At 43.9% G+C, this 6,622-nt stretch overlaps 1 protein-coding gene across 4 annotated transcripts in view; it reads left to right on the plus strand.

The window, feature by feature from the left end:
- The window catches only part of LOC106601569 (syntaxin-binding protein 6), a 127,625-nt gene that overhangs the window by 104,242 nt on the left and 16,761 nt on the right, over positions 1 to 6,622 (plus strand). The gene's annotated exons all lie outside the window — the stretch shown is intronic.

Below are 6,622 nucleotides of genomic sequence, written 5' to 3' on the forward strand. Positions count from 1 at the left end.
CATTTCCATTACACATGTTGTATTGTTTTTTTCCTGCATTGCTTCATCAAATAATCCTGGGTCAATGGAAACCTGCCTACTATAGCCAGTTAAACTCAGATACTGCCTGTCTAAGAAAAATCTGATAAATCTCACCAATTCAATATTTGGCAAAGTTCCAAAGAAGGCATCTCAGTATGAAAACATCTCTGTGATCACCCTGTTCCATTAGTATTCTGTCAGGGACTCCATTCCACTCTTGCCCAGTCTGGAGACATTATCTCCACTTTCCCTAAAAGATAAAACGAGTACTTTGTCATCAGCAATATTGTCATTGTTGTTTTCTCTGTGATGGGGATAACTTGACTTTTGTCTTGGAGGATAACGTTTATTTTCTGTTGTCGTCACATGTACTTTTGAGAATGCTGGGCATGACAAGTGTAATCCTCCCTCATGCTCATGTTAAGGCATTGTTTTCCATGTCCAGACAGGATAAGAGCCCAATCTGATATACCTTCAGGATTTCAAGGAGGTAGGTAGACATTTCAAGTGAGGATAATACAACTCAGACAACAGAAAAACAACAACTCTATGGGGAATTGAGTGCATGGTTAGGTAACTTGATAAGGTTGGATCTCAACATACTCCTCCAATATTCCACATCTAACAGGTAATGTAAACAGAGCCTTGTGTGTTGAGATTTTCAACTTAAACATTTAGGTACCAATCACTCAATCATTCAGGCGTCACCGTATCTTGCATCACACAACATAATCACTCATTCAAGTCAGGTTGACACACATGTTTGTAAACTAGCGTCAACTTTCGTCCATGAAGAATTTGTCACATTTCAGGTGCATGGCATCATAAACTCGTCAACCTTTGACCATTCCTTCCGTCCTACAGAGTAAATGATGGATGCGGTCTCTGTTAAATAGCAGCAATGCATCTCCCCTCCTCACATTTAGTCAATAAGAAAGGTACCGGGGTCGGCCGGTCGGTGGCATTGTGTGGAATCCATCTTTAAAAAGGACAGAGCCTAGGAGTTGTTAAACAAACATTTTTAAAAACGATAACTCAGATGGTTCTCCTATACCAGGGACAAAGCAGACTATAATTAGAACCCAATGGGCAGTCATTTCAGAGAATATCCTGCATGAAATTCATCTATCAGAAACAAAACCCGTTTCACAGTTTGGATCGGTGTTCACGAGGAGAGCATATACAAAATCTTTACTAGTTAATGCATTCAATTATGTAAGCGAAGTGATGATACAAACCAATCAAACAATGCTACAAAAGGGTAATCCATTTTATGATTGCTTGTTAATTTATTTTCGTCATTAAAGAGGGGGTCTGGGATCTCTCAATGACAGACTCATAAACGGGTCTATAAATATTGAACACGTTTGTAAAGTGTTATATATACACACACTGAACAAAAATATAAACGCAACAATTTAAAATATTTTACTAAATTACAGTTCATAATGAAATCAGTCAATTGAAATACATTCATTATGCCCTAATCTAAGGATTTCACACAACAGAAATACAGATATGCATCTGTTGGCCACAGAAGGTCAGTATCTGGTGTGACCTCCATTTGCCTCATGCATCGTGACATATCTCCTTAGCGTAGAGTTGATCAGGCTGTTCATTGTGGCTTGTGGAATGTTGTCCGACTCCTCTTCAATGGCTGTGCAAAGTTTCTGGATATTGGCGGGAACTGGAACGCTGTCGAACACGTCGACCCAGAACATCCCAAACATGCTCAATGGGTGACATGTCTGGTGACTATGCAGGCTATGGAAGAACTTGGACATTTTCAGCTTCCAGAAATTGTGTACAGATCCTTGCGTCATGGGGCCGTGCATTATCATTTTTGATTTAACGACTGTTTTACCAGGTAAGTTGACTGAGAACACTTTCTCATTTACACCAATGACCTGGAGAATAGTTATAGGGGAGAGGTGTGGGGATGAATGAGCCAATTGGAAGCTGGGGATGATTAGGTAGCCATGATGGTATGAAGCCAGATTGGGAATTTAGCCAGGACATTTCGATTAAAACCCCTACTCTTACAATAAGTGCCATGGGATCTTAAGTGACCACAGAGAATCAGGTCAACCGTTTAACATCCCATACTGAAACATGAGATGATGGCGTGGAGGAATGGCAGGGCAATGGGCCTCAGGATCTCGTCACGGTATCTCTGGATTCAAATAGCAAATCGATGAAATGCAAGTGTGTATGTTGTCTGTAGCTTATGCCTGCCCATACCATAACCCCACCGCCACCATGGTGCACTCTGTTCACAACGTTGACATCAGCAAACCGGTTGCCCACACAACGCCATACATTCTGTCTGTCATCTGCCCGGTACAGTTGAAACCGGGATTCACCCGTGAAGAGCTTCTCCAGTGTTCCAGTGGCCATCGAAGGTGAGCATTTGCCCACTGAAGTCGGTTACGACGCCGAACTGCAGTCAGGTCAAGATCCTGGAGAGGATGACTAGAAAGCAGATTACCTTCCCTGAGACGGTTTCTGACAGTTTGTGCAGAAATTATTCGATTGTGCAAACACACAGTTTAAGCTGTCTCAGACAATCCCGCAAATGAAGAAGACGGATGTGGAGGTCCTAGGCTGGCATGGTTACACACATGGTAACAAATAAAGTACATTACAATGATATATTTTACTTTATGGGGACTGAATGCTGAGTTAAGGCTCCCAGGCTTGCAAGGACAGACCAGATACAAATTCAATTAGCACTAACGTGAGAAGTAAAAGCTGTCGAGGCGTTTGGGCCCAACAAGTGCAGGAGTCTTTGAAGCGTCCTCTGAAGCCCCCTCCTGCTGTTCAAAGACCATACACTGGCATTTTGTACAAGAAATCTGCCTCCAGAAATAAAAGCACACGCGCACTGTTGGGACGAGTGACTCTGAACTTACAATGGCTAGCCACAAGTTGTTATATACACTGCTCAAAAAAATAAAGGGAACTCTTAAACAACACAATGTAACTCCAAGTCAATCACACTTCTGTGAAATCAAACTGTCCACTTAGGAAGCAACACTGATTGACAATAAATTTCACATGCTGTTGTGCAAATGGAATAGACAACAGGTGGAAATTATAGGCAATTAGCAAGACACCCCCAATAAAGGAGTGGTTCTGCAGGTGGGGACCACAGACCACTTCTCAGTTCCTATGCTTCCTGGCTGATGTTTTGGTCACTTTTGAATGCTGGTGGTGCTTTCACTCTAGTGGTAGCATGAGACGGAGTCTACAACCCACACAATTGGCTCAGGTAGTGCAGCTCATCCAGGATGGCACATCAATGCGAGCTGTGGCAAAAAGGTTTGCTGTGTCTGTCAGCGTAGTGTCCAGAGCATGGAGGCACTACCAGGAGACAGGCCAGTACATCAGGAGACGTGGAGGAGGCCAACAACCCAGCAGCAGGACTGCTACCTCCACCGTTGTGCAAGGAGGAGCAGGAGGAGCACTGCCAGAGCCCTGCAAAATGACCTCCAGCAGGCCACAAATGTGCATGTGTCTGCTCAAACGGTCAGAAACAGACTCCATGAGGGTGGTATGAGGGCCCGACGTCCACAGGTGGGGGTTGTGCTTACAGCCCAACACCGTCCAGGACGTTTGGCATTTGCCAGAGAACACCAAGATTGGCAAATTCGCCACTGGCGCCCTGTGCTCTTCACAGATGAAAGCAGGTTCACACTGAGCACGTGACAGACGTGACAGAGTCTGGAGACGCCGTGGAGAACGTTCTGCTGCCTGCAACATCCTCCAGCATGACCGGTTTGGCGGTGGGTCTGTCATGGTGTGGGGTGGCATTTCTTTGGGGGGCCGCACAGCCCTCCATGTGCTCGCCAGAGGTAGCCTGACTGCCATTAGGTACCGAGATGAGATCCTCAGACCCCTTGTGAGACCATATGCTGGTGCGGTTGGCCCTGGGTTTCTCCTAATGCAAGACAATGCTAGACCTCATGTGGCTGGAGTGTGTCAGCAGTTCCTGCAAGAGGAAGGCATTGATGCTATGGACTGGCCCGCCCGTTCCCCAGACCTGAATCCAATTGAGCACATCTGGGACATCATGTCTCGCTCCATCCACCAACGCCACGTTGCACCACAGACTGTCCAGGAGTTGGCGGATGCTTTAGTCCAGGTCTGGGAGGAGATCCCTCAGGAGACCATCTGCCACCTCATCAGGAGCATGCCCAGGCGTTGTAGGGAGGTCATACAGGCACGTGGAGGCCACACACACTACTGAGCCTCATTTTGACTTGTTTTAAGGACATTACATCAAGGTTGGATCAGCCTGTAGTGTGGTTTTCCACTTTAATTTTGAGTGTGACTCCAAATCCAGACCTCCATGGGTTGATAAATTGGATTTCCATTGATTATTTTTGTGTGATTTTGTTGTCAGCACATTCAACTATGTAAAGAAAAAAGTATTTAATAAGATTATTTCTTTCATTCAGATCTAGGATGTGTTGTTTAAGTGTTCCCTTTATTTTTTTGAGCAGTATATTAAATTTTTTCTTGTGCATTTTGCCTCATGACTCCTGCATACTTTGTTGACTACAAACATCCTTTACCCAACCGTGGGACAGACTGTATTGGTTACACAGACTTTAGGCCTCCCATCCTATTGTAACCACCTCTCGCTGGCTTTGTAGTCATCTTACCTGATGAAATTGCTGTACAATATGATCTTGTTGCCATCTGATGCACATTCAGATGTCATAAATCAGCACTGCAGAGCTCTCCCTGTCCTATGCCGTGCCTTGATTGTATTTCTGCTAATGATATCTGGAAATGTGCATGTACACCCTGGCCTATCTACTGTTGCTAGCCCCAATTCTGACTTGTGCTCTGATATCTGCTTCACTGATTTCTACTCTCGTAAAAGCCTGGGTTTTCCGAAAGTTAATATTGCCTGCTAACCTGGATTTATTTTAGCTAAATATGCAGGTTTAAAAATATAAACTTCTGTGTATTGATTTTAAAAAAGGCATTGATGTTTATGGTTAGGTACAGTCGTGCAACGATTGTGCTTTTTTTCGCAAATGCGCTTTTGTTAAATCATCCCCCGTTTGGCGAAGTCGGCTGTCTTTGTTAGGAAGAAATAGTCTTCACAGTTCGCAATGAGCCAGGCGGCCCAAACTGCTGCATATACCCTGACTCTGTTTGCAAGAGATGTGACACATTTCCCCTAGTTAATATTGCCTGCTAACATGAATTTCTTTTAACTAAATATGCAGGTTTAAAAATATATACTTGTGTATTGATTTTAAGAAAGGCATTGATGTTTATGGTTGGAGCAACGTGTACCTAAGCGATTATATGCAACGCAGGACAGGCTAGATAAACTAGTAATATCATCAACCATGTGTAGTTAACTAGTAATTATGATTGATTGATCGTATAAAAAACAATAAGTTTAATGCTAGCTAGCAACTTACCTTGGCTTCTTACTGCATTCGCGTAACAGGCAGGCTCCTCGTGGAGTGCAATGTAAAGCAGGTGGTTAGAGCATTGGACTAGTTAACCGTAAGGTTGCAAGATTGAATCCCTGAGCTGACAAGGTAAAAATCTGTCGTTCTGCCCCAGAACAAGGCAGTTAACCCACCGTCCCTAGGCCGTCATTGAAAATAAGAATGTGTTCTTAACTGACTTGTTTAGTTAAATAAAGGTAAAAAAATATATATATTAAACGTAACATCGGAGTCCAAAAATACCGATTTCCGATTGTAATGAAAACTTGAAATCGGCCCTAATTAATCGGCCATTCCGATTAATCGGTCAACCTCTACTCTGTAGCCGTGTTAGTCAAGAAGAACCCATTTAAAGAAACCAGTTCCACTTTGTAGATGGATACATTTACTGGTTAAACAGAAGGTGCTTCCAGTGCTCACTGGAAGTCTGTAATATCAAAATGAACAGAGTAGATCTTACCAGAAGCACCACGCGGCTCAGGTAGAAAACGGGACTCTTCACACCAAGCCCCTGACTGTCGCACCCTGAGATCAGTCCACAAGTTCCGCTGTTAGATACAGCTGTATAAATGGACATGTACAATATATCCAAACATCTCCCCTCACCAAGGATATACTATCACAACAAACAGGATGATGCGAAAAACAGAGATCTAGCCCTTCCTATGTTATTAAAAAGACAACGTGAATAACAGACAGGGATCTAGCCCTGCCTATGTTTTTGAAAAGACAACGTGAATAACAGGAGAAGGGCTTGGTCTGACACTAGGCCTCAAAAACATGTTGGTAACTGATAACAACCTGCCCAGATGGGACTGTGTTTTGGAAACCAAACTCTGAACAGAAGAGGAGTGACCTACACAAGGCCTATCTGTCTATCCAGAAAGACACAATGGCAGATGGGGAGAGCGGAAACAGTGGCCTGGTATTTGGGCCAGCAAAAACAACACAGGAGCACGTTGGCCCTTCCAAAAGATATTGGCGTGCCTGGATCCAGCTGTGCACGCATGCAGTGGTTCTGACACATGACGGAACTCTGAACAGGATGATCTGTAAACACAGAGCTTTGATCCATGGAAAGAGTCTGGGCTGCGGGGAGGTGTGGTGATGTCACAGGGCAGGAT

This window comes from Salmo salar, chromosome ssa01 (assembly GCF_905237065.1).
Source record: "Salmo salar chromosome ssa01, Ssal_v3.1, whole genome shotgun sequence".
In the NCBI taxonomy this organism is placed as follows: domain Eukaryota; kingdom Metazoa; phylum Chordata; class Actinopteri; order Salmoniformes; family Salmonidae; genus Salmo; species Salmo salar.